The 12046-nt window shown below is 45.2% G+C and overlaps 1 non-coding gene across 1 annotated transcript; it reads right to left on the bottom strand.

Moving 5' to 3' along the window:
• Positions 1 to 221: 221 nt before the first annotated feature.
• Positions 222 to 293, bottom strand: trnaa-ugc. Its single transcript has one exon. It is a non-coding gene; the product is annotated as a tRNA-Ala (tRNA).
• Between the last annotated feature and the right edge of the window lie 11753 nt (positions 294 to 12046).

The following is a 12046-nucleotide window of genomic DNA, read 5'->3' on the forward strand; positions in this document are numbered from 1 at the left end:
CTTCACTGCAAGTATATTGTATGTTTTGGATATTCAATAAAAATAAATGTACTTTTAAAAAAAGCAAACAATACCACTTCTGTCCTATAAATATACAAACAGGGATTGAACGCATGTTCTTCAGATTACAAGACCAAATGACTTAGCACATCTCTGTTTCCTCCTTAGAATTTCAACATTCTGGAAAGTAGGAGTTGTGTAAATGAAAATGTAAAACATTTAAGAGAAGCTGGGGATTGAACCCAGGACCTCATACATGCAAAGCATGCACTCTACCACTGAGATACATCCCCTTTCTGGGAAAGGAAATAACATTAAAAAAATTATAATAACATGTTCAAGTATGCCATTATATTCTTGAGATATGTGTTGACTGAATATAAGCAAGAGATGTCTGCTTTTTTTGCCGTTTTCTTGCTCACTCTAGGTTAAATGAAAACTAAATCTCTAAAATATTGTTACTTTTTAAACAAAGTGATTATTATTATTAATTAATTTAGAATGATATAAAATCCCCTTAGATATTCTCAGATATTCTCACAGATCCTAATGGAAAGTGCCCCTTAGATATTTATTTAGAGTCCTCCAATCCTCGAAATGTAATTATAGGCGGAGAGTCACGTCATTGAAAAAATATTTTTTCAATATTTTTCAATATACTGTCGACCTACCATAGGCGAAATGAGTCTCACTTGTGTTAAGTAATGTCTAATGAAGGCAAACAATTTACAATCCTCCAATCCTGTTGCCTACTCCCGACCATCACGTTGTACTGGCTTTATTTACAAATTAGTGAGAATGTCTCACCCCATGTTCACTCTAGGTTATGTCATGCAGGTGAATGAGGACCCAAAAGCGACTTGGCGAAAACAGAGTATTTAATCCAGAATAAACTTTACAAAACAAAAAGCATAATACTACACGTAAAGACAAGAACAGACTGGAGACTTGATCGAGAACTGCAGGTTGCCTCGGGAAGGCACTTGAACCTAGCAGACTCAGACACCTGCTCACCACGCAGCATCTGAGGGAAACACGACACGACAGGGCAAAACATTGACACAGCACGGTGAATTATAAATGAGGATCCGACAGGGCAGGTACGGGAAACAAGGAGTGAAATAGGGACTCTAATCAGGGAAAAGGATCGGGAACAGGTGTGGGAAGACTAAATGATGATTAGGGGAATAGGAACAGCTGGGAGCAGGAACGGAACGATAGAGAGAAGAGAGAGCGAGAGAGTGAGAGAGGGAGGGGGAGAGAGAGGGATAGAAAGAGGGAAAGAACCTAATAAGACCAGCAGAGGGAAACGAATAGAATGGGAAGCACAGGGACAAGACAAGATAATAAATGACAAAACATGACAGGTTAAATGAAAACAAGCGGGAATTTGAACCTCGGTCTCCCACTTGTCCCGCATTCTGTAGTAGACATCACAACTATGTCGTGAAGACATCACAACCATAAAATAACAAATATGGAATCAGTTAAGAACAAAGACAGCCTACTCCTTCCTCTCCATCGCTGTTCTCTGACAACACAGGGATTCTTTAGCTAAATAGCCCAGAACTGTACTGCCTACCATCACGTTGTACAGCACCATATTTTCTGCTCCATTCTAAAAGAAACCAAGATGTTTTTTGGTTTTTCATGGAATAGAAACACCATAAAATGTATCAAATTAATTAAGCACCAGTTAAAAGTTTGAACACACCTACTCATTCCAGTATTTTCTTTATTTTATTTTTACAATTTTCTACATTGTAGAATAATAGTGAAGACATCACAACTATGAAAAAACACATATGGAATCAGTTAAGAACCAATTCAGTTAAGAATCAGTTAACTGATTCTTAACTGTAATTTTTATTTGAAATCTTGAAGAAACTTTCAAAGTTCTTGAAATGTATTTACTGACCTTCATGTCTTAAAGTAATAATGATGGATTGTCATTTCTCTTTGCCTATTTGAGCTGTTCTTGCCATAATATGGAGTTGGTCTTTTACCAAATATGGCTATATTCTGTATTACAACCCTACCTTGTCACAACACAACTGATGGGCTCAAACACATTTTTAAAGCAAGTTTCTCTGGTTACACTTGAACTTGTTATATTGGGCAAGCTAACTAATTATATTTTTACATAAGGCTCAGGCATTCTATCTTGAAAAAAATTACAGAAGGCTAGATTTACTAAATTAACTGGTTCTATTCAAACTGTCACACCTAGATCTGTTTCAACTGTCTTTGTGCTTGTCTCCACACCCCTCCTGGTGTCGCCCATCTTCCTCATTATCCCCAGTGTATTTATACCTGTGTCCCCTGTTTTTATGTTGCCAGTTTGTCTTGTCTTGTCAGGTCTTACAGGAGTGGTTTCCCATCTCCCTGCTTTCTCAAGTTCTGTTTGCTAGTTTCCCCAGGTTCTGACCATTCTGCCCGCCCTGAACCCGAGCCTGCCTGCCGTTCTGTACCTGCCTGACTCTGACCCGTTTACGAACCTCTGCCCATCCTGACCCCGAGCCTGCATGCTGTTCTGTACCTTATTGACTCTGCCCTGGATTACGGACCTCTGCCTGACTTTGACCTGTCTTTTGCCTGCCCCCTGTTTGGGTCAATAAACATCTGTGGCTCTAGCTGTCTGCGTCTGGGTCTTATCCTGAGTTCTGATACAAACCCAAACCCTATGTAAATTCCTTTTACTTCTGGGTATGTGCGCCTTACGGAAGAGATGACAAACAAAGGGATGACATGCCCGTACACCTCGTCCAAATGTCCCTTGTCCCCATAGGGTGAACTGGCGAGAAGCTGCCAGCCTGTATGCTCTGCAAACAATATCATAAGAAAAGTTAGTCTGATACCAAATCTAAATCACAATTTATTTATATTGAGTAGAATGAGATTTCATGAATCATGATGCTGTCTGCAATTCGAGCTCCGGTTGTCTAATCAAAAGGTGAATTTGTTACCACCACACCAAACAGTGCTTGTGTATAATTTTCCAGAGCTTGAAGAATATTTTCAAGAATAATGGATAAATATCGTACAATCCAGGTGTGCAAAGAAAGCTCTTAGAATCTTACCCAAAAAGACTCACATCTGTAATCACCACCAAAGGTCATTCTACAAAGTATTGACTATTTATGTAAATTATATATTTCTGTATTTCATTTTCAAAAGCATGTTTTCACAATTATGCGGTATTATGTGTAGAAAAAAAAATATTACATCGGTTATGAATTCAGGTTGCAACAACCTATTCCAAAATGTGGAATAAGTCAACGGGTATGGATACTTTCTGAGGCACTGTATATGAGAGGACTCGGTCAAGTTGGGCACCATTCAACGTGCAGATATTAATAAATCCTGTTGGGGCTAGGGGGCAGCATTTTCACTTTTGGATGAACGGCGTGCCCAGAGTAAACTGCCTCCTACTCTTTCCCAAATGGGAATATATGCATATTATTATGACTGGTGGATAGAAAACACTCTGAAGTTTCTAAAACTGTTTGAATTATGTCTGTGAGTATAAGAGAACTCATATGGCAGACAAAAACCTGAGAAGAAATCCAAACAGGAAGTGAGAACTCGATTTTGAAAACAGTGCCAATGTCCATTTTAGATATGGATGTGCATGCACTTCCTAGGGCTTCCACAAGATGTTACCGTCTTTAGATTATGGTTGTATGATTCTACTATAAAGGAATGGTTCATAATAGCTCTTTGAGTGGGTGGTCTTGTCATGTTTTGTCATATATTGTCTTGTCATTATGCTTTCCCTTCTGTTCGTTTCCCCCTGCTGGTCTTATTAGGTTCGTTCCCTTTTTCTATCCCTCTCTCTCCCCCTCCCTCTCTCTCCTCTCTCTATCGTTCCGTTCCTGCTCCCAGCTGTTCCTCATTCTCCTAACTCACTCATTTAGTCTTTTCACACCTGTTCCCTATTTTGTCTTCTGATTAGAGTCCCTATTTCTCCCCTTGTTTTCCACTTCTGTCCTTGTCGGATCCTTGTATGATGTTCGCTGTGCTGTGCTGTGTCTTTGTCTCGCCCTGTCTTGTCTCCTTCAGATGCTGCGTATGAGCAGGTGTCTGAGTCTGCTACGGTCGGTGCCTTCCCGAGGCAACCTACAGTTAATGGTCGAGTCTCCAGTCTGTCCTCGTCACTACGTGTGGATTTAAGTTTTTTATGTTTTGTTTTCTGCTCTGATTGTCCAGGAGTATTGCTTATATCCTTTACTGGAATAAAGACTCTGTTTTCGCCAAGTCGCTTTTGGGTCCTCATTCACCTGCATAACAGAAGGATCCGACCAGTAATGGACCCAATTTGTAAGTCGCTCTGGATAAGAGCGTCTGCTAAATGACTTAAATGTAATGTAAATGGACCCAGCGACTATGGATTCTCTCTACTCTACTCTCGAGTTCCAGGGAGCGATGCTCGGCAGACACGAGCAGGAATTGTCTGCTGCTCGGCATGCCGTTGAGACCCTGGCCGCTCAGGTCTCCGACCTCTCAGGACAGTATCAGAGTCTTCGTCTCGTGCCACCAGCTACTTCCGGGTCTTCCGAGCCTCCGGAACCTAGGGTTAATAACCCACCATGTTATTCTGGGCAGCCCACTGAGGGCCGCTCCTTTCTCACCCAGTGTGATATAGTGTTCTCTCTCCAACCCAACACATACTCAAGAGAGAGAGCTCGGATTGCCTACGTCATATCACTCCTTACTGGTCGGGCTCGGCAGTGGGGCACAGCTATCTGGGAGGCAAGCGCTGAGTGTACTAACGATTATCTGAACTTTAAAGAGGAGATGATAAGGGTTTTTGATCGTTCAGTTTTTGGGAAAGAAGCTTCCTGGTCCCTGTCTTCCCTATGTCAAGGTAATCGATCCATAACGGATTACTCTATAGAGTTTCGCACTCTTGCTGCCTCCAGTAACTGGAACGAGCAGGCGTTGCTCGCTCGTTTTCTGGAGGGACTCCACGCTAAGGTTAAGGATGAGATTCTCTCTCGGGAGGTTCCATCCAGCGTGGATTCTTTGATTGAACTCGCTATTCGCATTGAACGACGGGTAGATCTTCGTCACCGAGCTCATAGAAGAGAGCTCGCGTTAACTGTGTCTCCCCTCTCTCCGACACTACCATCTTTCCCCACTGACTCTGGTGTTGAGCCCATGCAGCTGGGGGGTATTCGCATTTCGACTAAGGAGAGGGAATGGAGAATCACCAACCGCCTCTGTCTCTATTGCGGTTCCGCTGGTCATTTTGTCATTTCATGTCCAGTTAAAGGCCAGAGCTCATCAGTAAGCGGAGGGCGACTGATAAGCGCTACTAGACGGTCCTCTCCGTCAAGTACCTGTACTACCTTGCCGGTCCATCTACGCTGGACCGGATCGGCAGCTTCCTGCAGTGCATTAATAGACTCTGGGGCGGAGGGCTGTTTTATGGACGAAGCCTGGGCTCGGGAACATGACATTCCTCTCAGACAGTTAGGGGAGCCCACGGTCATGTTCGCCTTGGATGGTAGTCCTCTCCCCAGTATATTATGTGAAACACTACCTTTAACCCTCACTGTATCTGGTAACCATAGTGAGATCATTTCTTTTTTGATTTTTCGTTCACCTTTTACACCTGTTGTTTTGGGTCATCCCTGGCTAGTGTGTCATAATCCTTCTTTTGATTGGTCTAGTAATTCTATCCTTTCCTGGAACGTTTCTTGTCATGTGAAGTGTTTAATGTCTGCTATTTCTCCTGTTTCTTCTGCTCCCTCTTCACAGGAGGAACCTGGTGATTTGACAGGAGTGCCGGAGGAATATCATGGTCTGCGCATGGTCTTCAGTCGGTCCAGAACCAACTCCCTTCCTCCTCACCGGTCGTATGATTGTTGTTCTGGTCTCCTCAAGAAGCGTTTTGCATCCGCTCCTATCCTTGTTGCACCTGACGTCACTAAACAGTTTATTGTCGAGGTTGACGCGTCGGGGGTGGGCGTGGGAGCCATTCTGTCCCAGCGCTCCGATACTGACGATGGGGTCCACCCTTGCGCGTATTTTTCTCATCGCCTGTCACCGTCGGAACGTAACTATGATGTGGCTAACCGCGAACTGCTCGCCATACGTTTAGCCCTAGGCAAATGGCGACAGTGGTTGGAGGGGGCGACCGTTCCTTTTGTCGTTTGGACTGACCAAAGGAACCTTGAGTACATCCGTTCTGCCAAACGACTGAATGCGCGTCATGCTCGTTGGGCGTTGTTTTTCGCTCGTTTCGAGTTCGTTATTTCTTATTGCCCGGGTACTAAGAACACCAAGCCTCATGCTTTATCCCGTCTCTTTAGTTCTTCTGTGGCTTCTACCGATCCCGAGGGGATCCTTCCTGTTGGGCGTGTTGTCGGGTTGACTGTCTGGGGAATTGAGAGACAGGTTAAGCAAGCACTCACTCACACTCCGTCGCCGCACGCTTGTCCTAGCAACCTTCTTTTCGTTCCTGTTTCTACTCGTCTGGCTGTTCTTCAGTGGGCGCACTCTGCCAAGTTAGCTGGCCACCCCGGCGTTCGGGGTACGCTTGCTTCTATTCGCCAGCGGTTTTGGTGGCCTACTCTGGAGCGTGACACGCGCCGTTTCGTGGCTGCTTGTTCGGACTGCGCGCAGAATAAGTCTGGTAATTTTTTTTCTGCTTCTGCTCCTGGTCTTGCTGGGTCTCAGTCTGTTCCCTGCCACCGCATCTCTCCTGGTCTTGTTCCTGCCCTTGCTGTGTCTCAGTCTGTCCCTAGTTGTTACTCTCCTGGCCTGTTTGGTCCTGTTTGCTCTAAAGCTTTCAGTTCTCTACCCGTGTCTCATTTTTTTTAGAGTAGTACCCTAGTTTCCCTTTTTATCGTTTTCCGTTACGGTCTGAGGAGAGGAGTTGGGTTCTTTCTCGGGACGTGCTGGACCATTTGTGATCTATGATTTCCTCCGTTGCCGCCAGTGTTCCTCCTCGAGTGCGCCAGGAGGCGCTCGGTGAGTGGGGGGGTACTGTCATGTTTTGTCATATATTGTCTTGTCATTATGCTTTCCCTTCTGTTCGTTTCCCCTGCTGGTCTTATTAGGTTCGTTCCCTTTTTCTATCCCTCTCTCTCCCCTCCCTCTCTCTCCTCTCTCTATCGTTCCGTTCCTGCTCCCAGCTGTTCCTCATTCTCCTAACTCACTCATTTAGTCTTTTCACACCTGTTCCCTATTTTGTCTTCTGATTAGAGTCCCTATTTCTCCCCTTGTTTTCCACTTCTGTCCTTGTCGGATCCTTGTATGATGTTCGCTGTGCTGTGCTGTGTCTTTGTCTCGCCCTGTCTTGTCTCCTTCAGATGCTGCGTATGAGCAGGTGTCTGAGTCTGCTACGGTCGGTGCCTTCCCGAGGCAACCTACAGTTAATGGTCGAGTCTCCAGTCTGTCCTCGTCACTACGTGTGGATTTAAGTTTTTTATGTTTTGTTTTCTGCTCTGATTGTCCAGGAGTATTGCTTATATCCTTTACTGGAATAAAGACTCTGTTTTCGCCAAGTCGCTTTTGGGTCCTCATTCACCTGCATAACAGAAGGATCCGACCAGTAATGGACCCAGCGACTATGGATTCTCTCTACTCTACTCTCGAGTTCCAGGGAGCGATGCTCGGCAGACACGAGCAGGAATTGTCTGCTGCTCGGCATGCCGTTGAGACCCTGGCCGCTCAGGTCTCCGACCTCTCAGGACAGTATCAGAGTCTTCGTCTCGTGCCACCAGCTACTTCCGGGTCTTCCGAGCCTCCGGAACCTAGGGTTAATAACCCACCATGTTATTCTGGGCAGCCCACTGAGTGCCGCTCCTTTCTCACCCAGTGTGATATAGTGTTCTCTCTCCAACCCAACACATACTCAAGAGAGAGAGCTCGGATTGCCTACGTCATATCACTCCTTACTGGTCGGGCTCGGCAGTGGGGCACAGCTATCTGGGAGGCAAGCGCTGAGTGTACTAACGATTATCTGAACTTTAAAGAGGAGATGATAAGGGTTTTTGATCGTTCAGTTTTTGGGAAAGAAGCTTCCTGGTCCCTGTCTTCCCTATGTCAAGGTAATCGATCCATAACGGATTACTCTATAGAGTTTCGCACTCTTGCTGCCTCCAGTAACTGGAACGAGCAGGCGTTGCTCGCTCGTTTTCTGGAGGGACTCCACGCTAAGGTTAAGGATGAGATTCTCTCTCGGGAGGTTCCATCCAGCGTGGATTCTTTGATTGAACTCGCTATTCGCATTGAACGACGGGTAGATCTTCGTCACCGAGCTCATAGAAGAGAGCTCGCGTTAACTGTGTCTCCCCTCTCTCCGACACTACCATCTTTCCCCACTGACTCTGGTGTTGAGCCCATGCAGCTGGGGGGTATTCGCATTTCGACTAAGGAGAGGGAATGGAGAATCACCAACCGCCTCTGTCTCTATTGCGGTTCCGCTGGTCATTTTGTCATTTCATGTCCAGTTAAAGGCCAGAGCTCATCAGTAAGTGGAGGGCGACTGATAAGCGCTACTAGACGGTCCTCTCCGTCAAGTACCTGTACTACCTTGCCGGTCCATCTACGCTGGACCGGATCGGCAGCTTCCTGCAGTGCATTAATAGACTCTGGGGCGGAGGGCTGTTTTATGGACGAAGCCTGGGCTCGGGAACATGACATTCCTCTCAGACAGTTAGGGGAGCCCACGGTCATGTTCGCCTTGGATGGTAGTCCTCTCCCCAGTATATTATGTGAAACACTACCTTTAACCCTCACTGTATCTGGTAACCATAGTGAGACCATTTCTTTTTTGATTTTTCGTTCACCTTTTACACCTGTTGTTTTGGGTCATCCCTGGCTAGTGTGTCATAATCCTTCTTTTGATTGGTCTAGTAATTCTATCCTTTCCTGGAACGTTTCTTGTCATGTGAAGTGTTTAATGTCTGCTATTTCTCCTGTTTCTTCTGCTCCCTCTTCACAGGAGGAACCTGGTGATTTGACAGGAGTGCCGGAGGAATATCATGGTCTGCGCATGGTCTTCAGTCGGTCCAGAACCAACTCCCTTCCTCCTCACCGGTCGTATGATTGTTGTTCTGGTCTCCTCAAGAAGCGTTTTGCATCCGCTCCTATCCTTGTTGCACCTGACGTCACTAAACAGTTTATTGTCGAGGTTGACGCGTCGGGGTGGGCGTGGGAGCCATTCTGTCCCAGCGCTCCGATACTGACGATGGGGTCCACCCTTGCGCGTATTTTTCTCATCGCCTGTCACCGTCGGAACGTAACTATGATGTGGCTAACCGCGAACTGCTCGCCATACGTTTAGCCCTAGGCAAATGGCGACAGTGGTTGGAGGGGCGACCGTTCCTTTTGTCGTTTGGACTGACCAAAGGAACCTTGAGTACATCCGTTCTGCCAAACGACTGAATGCGCGTCATGCTCGTTGGGCGTTGTTTTTCGCTCGTTTCGAGTTCGTTATTTCTTATTGCCCGGGTACTAAGAACACCAAGCCTCATGCTTTATCCCGTCTCTTTAGTTCTTCTGTGGCTTCTACCGATCCCGAGGGGATCCTTCCTGTTGGGCGTGTTGTCGGGTTGACTGTCTGGGGAATTGAGAGACAGGTTAAGCAAGCACTCACTCACACTCCGTCGCCGCACGCTTGTCCTAGCAACCTTCTTTTCGTTCCTGTTTCTACTCGTCTGGCTGTTCTTCAGTGGGCGCACTCTGCCAAGTTAGCTGGCCACCCCGGCGTTCGGGGTACGCTTGCTTCTATTCGCCAGCGGTTTTGGTGGCCTACTCTGGAGCGTGACACGCGCCGTTTCGTGGCTGCTTGTTCGGACTGCGCGCAGAATAAGTCTGGTAATTTTTTTTCTGCTTCTGCTCCTGGTCTTGCTGGGTCTCAGTCTGTTCCCTGCCACCGCATCTCTCCTGGTCTTGTTCCTGCCCTTGCTGTGTCTCAGTCTGTCCCTAGTTGTTACTCTCCTGGCCTGTTTGGTCCTGTTTGCTCTAAAGCTTTCAGTTCTCTACCCGTGTCTCATTTTTCTTAGAGTAGTACCCTAGTTTCCCTTTTTATCGTTTTCCGTTACGGTCTGAGGAGAGGAGTTGGGTTCTTTCTCGGGACGTGCTGGACCGTTTGTGATCTATGATTTCCTCCGTTGCCGCCAGTGTTCCTCCTCGAGTGCGCCAGGAGGCGCTCGGTGAGTGGGGGGGTACTGTCATGTTTTGTCATATATTGTCTTGTCATTATGCTTTCCCTTCTGTTCGTTTCCCCCTGCTGGTCTTATTAGGTTCGTTCCCTTTTTCTATCCCTCTCTCTCCCCCTCCCTCTCTCTCCTCTCTCTATCGTTCCGTTCCTGCTCCCAGCTGTTCCTCATTCTCCTAACTCACTCATTTAGTCTTTTCACACCTGTTCCCTATTTTGTCTTCTGATTAGAGTCCCTATTTCTCCCCTTGTTTTCCACTTCTGTCCTTGTCGGATCCTTGTATGATGTTCGCTGTGCTGTGCTGTGTCTTTGTCTCGCCCTGTCTTGTCTCCTTCAGATGCTGCGTATGAGCAGGTGTCTGAGTCTGCTAAGGTCGGTGCCTTCCCGAGGCAACCTACAGTTAATGGTCGAGTCTCCAGTCTGTCCTCGTCACTACGTGTGGATTTAAGTTTTTTATGTTTTGTTTTCTGCTCTGATTGTCCAGGAGTATTGCTTATATCCTTTACTGGAATAAAGACTCTGTTTTCGCCAAGTCGCTTTTGGGTCCTCATTCACCTGCATAACAGGTCTGGCAGAAAGCCTTGGTGTCATTGCGCGCGGTCACGAGAGAGTGTCCTCACGTTCCAATGCATTTCTTCAGACAATGAAATTCTCCGGTTGGAAGCTTATTGCTGATTAATGTTTAAGACATCCTAAATATGGATTGCATACATCATGTGACTTGTTTCTACGACCTGTAACAAAACTTTTTTAATTTTTGTCTGGAGGAATTTGCTCGTGCTTTTTGAGGTTTGAATGCTGGGCTGAACAAGCTATCAACAAGTGGCTAAATGATGGACTTTATGGAACTGTATGGAACAAATCTGTCATTTATTTTCGAACTGGGATTCCTGGAACTGCCTTCTGATGAAGATATTCAAAGTTAAGTGAATATTCATAGGGTTTTTTGTAGCTTCTGTTGACGCCAAAATGACGGCTATTTCTTTGGCTAATTTGGGTTCTGAGCGCCGTTCTCAGATTATTCTTTTTCCATAAAGTTTTTTAAAAATCTGACACAGCGGTTGCATAGAGGATACGTTTATCTTTAATTCTGTGAATAACACTTGCATCTTTTATCAATGTTTATTGTGAGTATTTCTGCAAAATCAACGGATGTTTTGGAATCAAAACATTACTGCACGTAACGCGCCAATGTAAACTGAGATTTTTTATATATATACTGTATATATGCACAATATCGAACAAAACACACAATACATGTATAACATGATGTCCTATGAGTGATGGAGATAATCAAAGGATAGTGATTCATTTTATCTATAATTCTGCTTTTGTGACTATCTTTGGCTGTGAAAAATGACTGTGTGTTTTTGAATTTGGTGGTGATCTAACGTAACTATATGTTGTGTTTTCGCTGTAAAAGAAAATCAGACACGATGGGTAGATTAACAAGATGTTTATCTTTCATTTGCTGTATTGGACTTGTTAATGTGTGAAAGTTAAATATTTCAAAATAATATTTTTTGAATTTCCTGCGCCCCTAGGGGAACGCCTAGCCATGACAAGTTTTAATGTCTGTGGAGTCAATGTTGTGGGCTATTGAGAATAGCATATACAGTGCCTTGCGAAAGTATTTGGCCCCCTTGAACTTTGCGACCTTTTTCCACATTTCAGGCTTCAAACATAAAGATATAAAACTGTATTTTTTTGTGAAGAATCAACAACAAGTGGGACACAATCATGAAGTGGAACGACATTTATTGGATATTTCAAACTTTTTAAACAAATCAAAAACTGAAAAATTGTGCGTGGAACAACTTTGGAAGTACGCTTGAGGTCATTGTCCATTTCGAAGACCCATTTACGACCAA

Source organism: Oncorhynchus gorbuscha, linkage group LG11 (assembly GCF_021184085.1).
Source record: "Oncorhynchus gorbuscha isolate QuinsamMale2020 ecotype Even-year linkage group LG11, OgorEven_v1.0, whole genome shotgun sequence".
Classification (NCBI taxonomy): domain Eukaryota; kingdom Metazoa; phylum Chordata; class Actinopteri; order Salmoniformes; family Salmonidae; genus Oncorhynchus; species Oncorhynchus gorbuscha.